General features: G+C 37.9%; 1 long non-coding RNA gene across 1 annotated transcript; it reads right to left on the reverse strand.

The window, feature by feature from the left end:
- Positions 1–1,789: 1,789 nt before the first annotated feature.
- Positions 1,790–8,865, reverse strand: LOC309672116. The gene is made up of 3 exons (XR_014269213.1): positions 8,634–8,865; positions 7,916–8,015; positions 1,790–1,865 (listed from the first exon to the last, which is right to left on the reverse strand). It is a non-coding gene; the product is annotated as an uncharacterized lncRNA (long non-coding RNA).
- Between the last annotated feature and the right edge of the window lie 531 nt (positions 8,866–9,396).

Raw genomic sequence — 9,396 nt, forward strand, 5'->3', positions numbered from 1 at the left:
ATCCCCATCAAACAATCTGATCAACCTGTCCAAAATAGTGTGAATTATCAGAACTACACTAAATGGTAACTAATCCAAGATCAATGTAATTCTTATGTTTGGCTCTCCTTTTTCTGTAGACAAGTGTGTTTAATTCTGTGTGTGTTTCCCAGGTGCCACTAGGTGAAAAGGAACTGAGAAGGCATTTACTGAATTAGCAAGACAAGAAAGCAAAACACCCATTGCTTCAGTTGGTATATAAGATTTGTAAGGCAACTGAGATTACATTTAATTTCCAGTCTTAACACACAATTGCATGCTGGAGTTTTACAATGCAGAAATGTGAGCAGAAGGACATTGCAGGAACACTGACACATACCAATGAGACCCTTTTCATTTTCTGGATTGGATTTTTGATTGTCCTGAATGCCAAAATGTAGGCCTTTCTCCCCCTTTTCCAACCCTGTTTAAAGCACACAGAAGAGATATGAACTATATAATGTAAGAATTAGCGTAACTGTTCGGGAAATACTGAGGAGAAAGTACAATGGTTGTGCCTGTAAAAGTAAATTCTTACGCGTGCAAGAACCCAAGTGTATACAACCAACCGTGCAGTTTCTACCTACAAAGTGAAAGTTTGTGCCTATAAATACATGTTTTTGTGGGTGCAATGTATGTAGAATTGCTTCTTTTTAAACCAGCTCAAATTGAAATTGAATTTTAGGCTTTCCCATCTTTCCACCCCTCCGGTATAATACTGCATATAGAATGAATGGCATCATAAGGGAATTTGTTTGTATCTCATCTCTTTTTTTCACCGAATTCTATTCCCAGATTGTTCCCGGCAGCTGTTCATCTAATTCATCAGCAAGAACCATAGAATACATTCAACAAGATTATACTGCTTTCATTCGGCCCCTTCGGAGAAGCAGAGGAAGAGTAGAGAAGTAGGAGAGGTAAGAATGCAATACGTGAGCGTACAGGAAAATACAAAATTCCCACAGTCCTGAAACTCAGCTAAACCTTAGTTATAGGCAAAACCCCACAAACTGCCCTTTGATGTGTTAATTGAAATCTAGCTTTCCACATGGTCCCATTTTCTTCTCAACACAAGGGACACTAGCTGCTCTTGAGAAAGAAAAAAATTAAATGCCTGTCATCTAGTTTTTCCTTGCTTACTTCAAGAACAAAGGGTTAAGACAGGCATTGAAAAAGCATCCAAGAGATTAGATAAACATATAAAAATGCTTATGTATGTGTATATGTGCATATGATGATAAGACAATTCCTAGACATCTTTCCCTCTCCCCTTGCTGCAACACAGACAAAAGATGGTGTCAAGCCTGTTAGGCCTCCTCCCTTTCTCTTCTGGTGCAGCTTTCAGTAGGCACAATGCTTATTAGTACCACAACAAACAGGGATTTTGTAGTTCAAGCGAATCACACCTTCTGGGGTGTAATCAATGGCTAAACAACAACAACAAAAAAAAAGGTCGTAAGTTAAGGACTCAAACTGCAAACCGACCCAGAAAGTAACAGCAGATATTAAAACGTGCCACAGTATGCAGAGATGACATTGACTCTTACCTGCACCTAATCAAAGAGGCTCGAAGATCAAACCAAACGCATTCATCTCTTGCTTGTAATTTGCTCTATGGCAGTCCAGCAGTGTTTCATAGAAGTATTAACAATCACAAAAACTACAGATGGAAAAGTATTCTTCGGCACGTCCTTCAGCCAATGCTGGATTTTTCACCTTGTATTTTTCACTCCTTGGTTTAGTATCAAGCACTGGTAGTTTTTAGTGGTGAATCTGTAGCCCAGTATCTCTCAGTACACTGGAGTGTTCTTCATTATGGTCTGGCAATGTTAGCTTTGCTGATTTTTCTAGAAGGCAGAAGAGCATTTTTTGCTGCACTCTCTCATTAGCTTCCTAATTCTCCAATAAATATTAAGGGGGTTGGATTCATCATTCTTGCCAATTTTTGTAGGAAGCAGTTACTGTCCACTAATAATAAATATTTATATTTGCAGAGTTGTTTCCTCTGTTATGTTACATCTTGACCCATAGCTGTTCTTTTCACAAACAATCCGTGTTTGTTGCGTATTTGTAAAAGTCAGTATCAGTATGCAAATACTGTAGCATATTCTGAGGATGTCCTGTTGCTGTCTGGTTAGATGTGCAGTTTAAATCCTTCATTATGACCTTATTTTGAGATATCCTCTATTTCCCATCTATGTTATATTTCAATCCTCCTTTTTTAGATTGCCTCCAATTTGTTGGCCCCATTCTGGTAATGAAGTGTCTCTAACTGAATGCTTTCAGTCTGGTCTGACAGATGTATGCCAGAATGAATCTAGTATCATAGTTCATATATTAGAGAACAAGATCAAAACTGCATCCTCTGCAACACTGATTAAGGGACAGCTTGAATCCATAAGGCATTTCAGGGGATACTGCTAAAGATACTGCCTGTAAGAACTGGAAAATTGAATCTATTGCACATAGTATAAAAAGCCAAACACTGGCAATGCTCAATGCATAGCCTGAAACACACTAGCAAGAGGCAATGAAATGGCCTCCCTGTGCCAAAATGAGTATCTCAGGACGGTGACATCCAATACCACAATGCAGAACTTTGCGCAGTCTTGAGTAAAACTTCCAGTACTTTCAGGCTGTAAAAGGACTCTGTCACCTCACACTACTGTTCTACTTCCTTCTGGTTTTATATACATATTTTGGGTTTTTTTTTCCACTTAATTTTCGGAAATTATTCAATAAAATAATTTTCTTCTCTTCTTGAGTTCTATCTGCCATGTGCACACAGTCCTTCAAGAGTTTTCCTATTTGCAATCAAAGCAGCTCACGTTTCTCAGGGAGGATCATTGCAAAGAAATTCCAGGGCCAGCTTTAGCATGAGTCTTGTTTTACCATTTACAGTGACAGAAGAATTCCCTAACACAGACAAAAGCCACTGTGGAGCCTAAAGCTGCAAGGCACCATTTGATCTGAGAGTCAGCTGACTTTAAGTGTGCAATCAAATACAGGCAGGGAAAAACTGACTGATGTGTCAGAGCCTCCTTAATTTGGAAGAAGATTACCCATTATGGCTGCTGTTGCTGCATATATGTATAAGCTCAGCAGAAGGTGATCTCCATTGCTCTGGCAGGAGACACCCAGACACTATTCAAAGAAAGAACAAGTGCTTCCATGTCATTAATCGAGCTGAGAGAAGCAATCAGAAGTACAAAGTAGAGTCCAATTTCATAGGGAGAGGCTGAATTAAATTTTGGACTACTCTAACAAGTATCTGGGGAGCTGCAGGAAACTATTACATAATATAATTTTATCTATAGGATTCATTCTCATGCAAACACATCAGGGAGTTATTTTCTTAGCTGACATCTAAACAGCCCTATCAAAAACAGTATGTTAGTCTGACCTGGAAGACATGGAGCAACAGTCTTCAATCCATGACTTGTAGGCAACATACTGGCCAAAGACCCTCTGTAATGCTGCTGATGTCCACAGCACACTACCTACTGTGGGTCAGTGAAGACTGGGATCCCAATCAAGAATCTTTTTCCTTCTTTCATGAGGTGCAAGATACCTCCCAGAGATTCACGCATGACAGTATCTGCTTTACAAAAGGTAAGACCTGAGGATAGGAAGCTAATACAGAACTAGATAGAACCAAAAAAGAGAGCTGAAAAATTAAACAGTGCTTTGAAGGGCTTAAAAAATGTACCTAGTTATAAATGGTGTGCTTTATTAATAAAAATCAAAGAAGCTTTTACCACATCTGACATTCTTTGATGAGTTCCAAAAAAATTACGAAAAACAAATTATAACCACAGTTCCACAAAGCACCCCCACTCATCCTGAGTCTACCTCATTCAGGTACGAAGAAAATAATCTTATACAAACCCAGAAAGCTGGTGACTAACATTAATACACTGCTCGACAGGATGCTCGCAGCAGCTATTATCAGCTATGGATGTCATTCAACGTTATCCTCTTTCTATGCTATTGCATTGATAATGTGCTGGCAGAGGCTGTATTTTATACATTAGTTTTCCTAGGAAAGCACAACTGCACCTTAGGGGTAAAATTGTGATCCTCCTGAAGTCAGTGGCAAAGCTCTCATTGTTATAAATAGGGCTAGAATTTCACATTAGGAGTTATTGTATTGAGAGATGTACTAATCCTTTATTCCTTGTCTGTCTCTCTAGGGAAAACTTATTCTCACTTTTGCAAAATCTTATATAAGACTCAATGTCGACACATAAAAGAGCATATCTATCAGACCTGACCACTAAAAGACAATGCATCTCATTTTCTGCTTTCCAAAGATAGATTCACCATTCACATTCAACTGTCATAGAAACAACAGTAAAAGCAATGCCTGTCTTAGATGATGGGATTCAGTCAAGGTTTAAGGATCCTAGGGAAGCAAAGGGAACGTAATTTGCGAGCAGATATATCAAGCGTATTTGTTATTCATGTAGTTAATAAAGCTCACAGGCCTCAGAACAGCCAAAATATTTGTTTCATTGCCAGCAAAACTTTACCTTAAAGCACTAAAATCAGTCATAAGGCTCATACAGACAACTTTGTACACAATTTGCTTTTTTTCCACAGAAAGTCCTACCCAATTTTCTTATCAGAAAATTCCACTTCAGGTAGTAAGGGTAAGTGCCTAATAACACACACAGCTCCTTTAGCTGCTCACATGCTAACAACTAATATAATTGTGCCTTGCTTTTTATTTTAAATGGAGACTACCTGCTTCCCATAATAATGGTCCTTCGTTAGAGAACATATTCCATCATGATTTGTGTGATACCTACCCTAGTTCCCAATGGGAGTTGTACTTTTGGTAATAAATGTAACTTCTTTGTTCCATACAGATTTTATGCCAGTTCTATCTCCTTTTCACTTATTCTAGTCACCATTTTGATCTTCTTTTTGATGACAGTACCACAGTACACTCGTAAATTCATATGCCAAGTTATTAAAAAGTAAGAAAAAAAATCCAAAGAAGTTATAAAATATCCTGTAAAACTTGTTCCAAATCAAGTTTTTAGATCCTCAGGAGTAAAGGATAATCCATGGTCAATTGCACATATTCATTTATTTATAACATTGTTTAGAGGCAAACAAAATAGCAGCAAGACATTTCTGCACAGTAGTTTCTGGTTTTTTATGGATGTCTGTATTGTTTCCCCACCACATATCAGGCACGTGTAAAGCAGCACAACTGTCACCTATGCAGTTCTAAGATCTTGTCTGTGTGGAGCTAGGAAGGAGCAAGTCAGCTTGCTTTGTTCTGGAATTTTTATTTTGTTTTACACACACGTGAACATAAATATGGGTACTTACGTTAGAGCACACGTTAAAGAAATGTTCCTTCTCTGTAGCTTCTGAGACAGAGCTGAACCATTTCCAAAGAAAACTGTTCTCACACAGTCAGGTTTTGCTACTACAAGGGAAAGATCCATTTTTCTAGATGACCCATGTTTTATTTCTGAGCTTTAGTAAATCCCTTAAATACCCCAAAGCTCATTCTTGGGGTGCCCAGAGAAAATAGAGCAGGATACTGATGCTGATTTATTATTCTTTGAACAGGCAGAGCAAGGAACAGAAGACAAATGGGCAGTATCCTCCATCTCTGAGAATACACAGCATTGTTCTACGCTAGCTGCGAGTCTTAAGTACCAAAGTAACTGCTATACATGTTATCATATTGCCCTCACTCTAACCCAAGAACGAGCTGACAATGACTGAGATGAGATTACCATTCACCGGTACGGGACAATTTCTTAGACAGCCTCACAACCAGTTACAGTTAAGCAGCTGTACTGAACTCCAGGATTGCAGCCAGGCCCTTTTTGCTGATGTGAAAGGTACAAAATATCCAGGTTGTTTGAGAATCCTTTGTTTATATATGGCTTTAGCAGTCCTTTATGATGGTTATCTGTGGCTCTTGTTATTTGGTCCTGATGCCCAGCAACGACAAACTGTTTACTGGATAGCTTCTTGGGGTGGGATTCAACAATCTGAAAGCAAAGTCTACATAGTTTTTTTGGAGAAAAAAAGTTATGATTTCTCTTTTATAGAAGCTTTCACTTTTCAGTACTGTCATTCCAAACTCTAACCCTTCTACCTTCACCCAGTAAAGGGTAAGAGTAACACTTTTGGCAAGGAATGCTGCAGGGCAATGGAAGAAAAAGTCCATCTGGGGACCAGGACGCCAATAACTGAGGCTAGTGCACATTCAGAATAACTCAGGAGATCCTGGACTCTGACTCAAAAGAGCAATTGCACTATTATTGCAAAGTTCCCATAAAGAGAGCGTGAGTGCAGAGTTCACAAAGACATTAGCTTTTTCCTGCTTTTCAGGATCAGAACTGAACTGTCACCCTGCCTTAATACAAGCAAGTAGTTATTGCTATGAATAAACTCAGAAATGCTACTTACAGTCTTACATGTCTAATGCTGGGTATATTAAGTAGAATATTAAATCCCTAATCCCTGTTAGTGATTATGGGTATTTTTCTACACAGCACTTCCCAAATGTAATTCACAAACTAGATGCATGTCTGATTTCAATATGATTCTGCTTTTGCACAAAAATCACAAACAAATCCCAAAACATTACAGGTCTTGAAAACCTTCTTAAATACTACTTTGTTCACAAAGACTTTGTACAAGATACCTGAGAGATCTACACAAAAATGCTGAAACGGAAAGGGACTGAAATAAGCGTATTATATAGAAGTCCCACATACACAGCAAGATTTCTCTTACACTTCTGATAAAGTTTTCTGTCTGACCCCCAAGGCAAAACTTCTCATGACCATTATCTGCAGGAAGAACTTACTGTCAACATATACTGTACACTAGAGAGAAAAAGAAAAAAAGAGCTCAGACCACATTCACACCAACCCCGCAGCTCCTTAAGACACTCATTTTCAAAATATTTTTGTTCAGTAACATGAGCTTTGTTTCATGTTTTTTTATGGCAGGTCAGTAGAATCAAAATGAAGGCAGGCTTGCTAACCACTCAAAGCACTTGCCTTCTTTTTAATTTCTCCTGGGAATGAAAAGTATATTCAGCTTTTCCTCTTTTGGCACCACATTGCCCTTATGGAAGATTACTGAAACATGAATTTGTGAAGGCTGTTTCAAGCAGAAGCATGTTCCTATGTATAGGAATGATGTTAATTCCTGTCACTCTGAACATCCAAGCGAGATTGTTGTTAAAGCTGCTTCTAAAGGACCAAGGGAATTTATGCCATTCAGTTCAATGACTTTCATCACCTCTATTAGACTAAACATAAATGTAATATAGCCAAGCCAGATTCCAAAGGTTAGTCTTTCATTTAGGCAAACTACTGGAGATGCAAAAGCTGTGCAGCACTTACAGGAATCTAACACGGATTCAATAAACCAATTGAACACGAAAGGAACATCCTTTCTAAATGCAAATTATTCAGGTGCGATTTGAGTTCCTTAAAGGTTACTCTTCAGTTCCTTCTCTCTGTTTAATAAATGAGAACACAGAACAGCTTAGTTTCCTTTTTCAAAATTCTTTGTATTAAGTCATCCTGCTGCTTCTATTACAGGCCTTTTCTGTAAGGAGCAGATACAGACTCTGGACTGCTTCTGTCCTGTGATTGCTGAACACCAACATTAATCTTTTACTAAAGCACTTCTGAGAAGAACTGAAAAACTAATTTTAAAAAGCGAGCCTGACAACACAGCAATGCAGAGACATACTCAAGCTGCAGGATTTTCTCTTTCCTTTTTGTTTTGCCAAAAGATTCCACATTTACCTATCTGGAAGGGTAAACCCACAAATATAAAGAAGGTCCTAGAAAAAGCAGCCCAACAATACTCGATATTAAACTGATTAAAGTGTCAACAGATCTACCTGAACAGGTATGCACAACAGCTGGAGATCTGACTATGAAATTTCTTTATGATGAGATGTTGTCATGAGTGAAGTTGGTGGAATAACTTTTACTTGGTTCCTGTGGGTCAGAACAATATTTGTTATATCAATTTTGAGCCACGGTCTTAGGAATCACAGGAAAGAAAACATATATTAAAAAATGTCTTATTAGAGATGCTGTCTACAAGAAGGAGTATAATTGTGCATAAATTAAATGCTGCATAATAGTAGCCACTGACCAGGAATCTGTTGTGGGCCCTTTATGGCATTGGCATATTCATTAGAAAAATATGCAAGTATATTTTATATACAAAATTTGCCATCTTCCATGTTTCTTTTCATACAAGATTCAAATTAAATGTAGCAACCAGTCGCACAATGTTAAATTTTAAGCTGGAATTATGGCTCTATTTTAGACAATCACTATGTTGGATTTCCTATCTCTGTCTCATTTCAGCTGCATTCTGTATTTTTTAAATTGTACCAAGGTCTCATCCATTATATATTAATGGTAGCACACATGAAATAGCTACTGTTTTGAATGTTGTAGGTATAAAATAGACATATAACAGTAAGACGTCCAATTAAGAAAAACAGAAACATTCTGGGTTTGATTCTGTGCAAAGACAGCACCCAAAATAAAGAGAATTATCGTAAAGATTGGTAATAAAGTCACAAATCAATACCTTCAGCATACCATGCATAATTGAAAGCAGGATTCAGTCGTCTCCAAAGAACATATTAGAAAGTCTCACATAAAGGGCTGGATAATGTAACATTTTCTGATTTTCCTCCTGTGGAATAAAACAGGACTTTCTTGCTTTCTTTGTATCTACCACAGGCAGCAGAAGTATACTTGTAGGTCACATATTAGGCATTTATCTTCTGGAGCCCAGAGATCTTGACTCCATCTATATGCAGCTGAGAAAGTCCAAGAATTTAGCAGGTGTTGCAGAGCAACAGACAAGAAGTCTATGGCTAGGGGCAGGCTAGTAACAGTACCCTTCAAGACAAGTGTCAGTGCAGTCCTCCACCCTAGTTTAATCAGAAACAGATTCTTCTCATCGTCCTGCTGTAATATTGTCAAGAAATCCCCTTTTGTTGTAAAATTGTCTGTCTTAGTCTTACACCAGTTGGAAGGATGCTGATAAAACTGATTTTGAGCTAGAAACAAATAAAAAAATACTCATTTCAAATTTTAACCTAAGTTGCTAACTCGTTGTGGTTTTGTAACTCAGACATGGCTGACTAACTTTTAAAACCTCAAACTTTGCATGTTTTAAGTTCTCATAGAAAATGAGGGCACAGTCTCATTTTGAAGCTCACATATTATAGTAATGACTTTTTTTTTTTTTAACTAACCAATCAGCTGCACATGAACTGCCACAGTACAAAAGCAGTGCATGTTGGATGCGATGGCTAGTACTTTGTCGCTTAACATAGCTACAGTTTTTTTGCAC

Source organism: Vanellus vanellus, assembly GCF_965231255.1.
Source record: "Vanellus vanellus genome assembly, chromosome: 5".
Lineage (NCBI taxonomy): Eukaryota > Metazoa > Chordata > Aves > Charadriiformes > Charadriidae > Vanellus > Vanellus vanellus.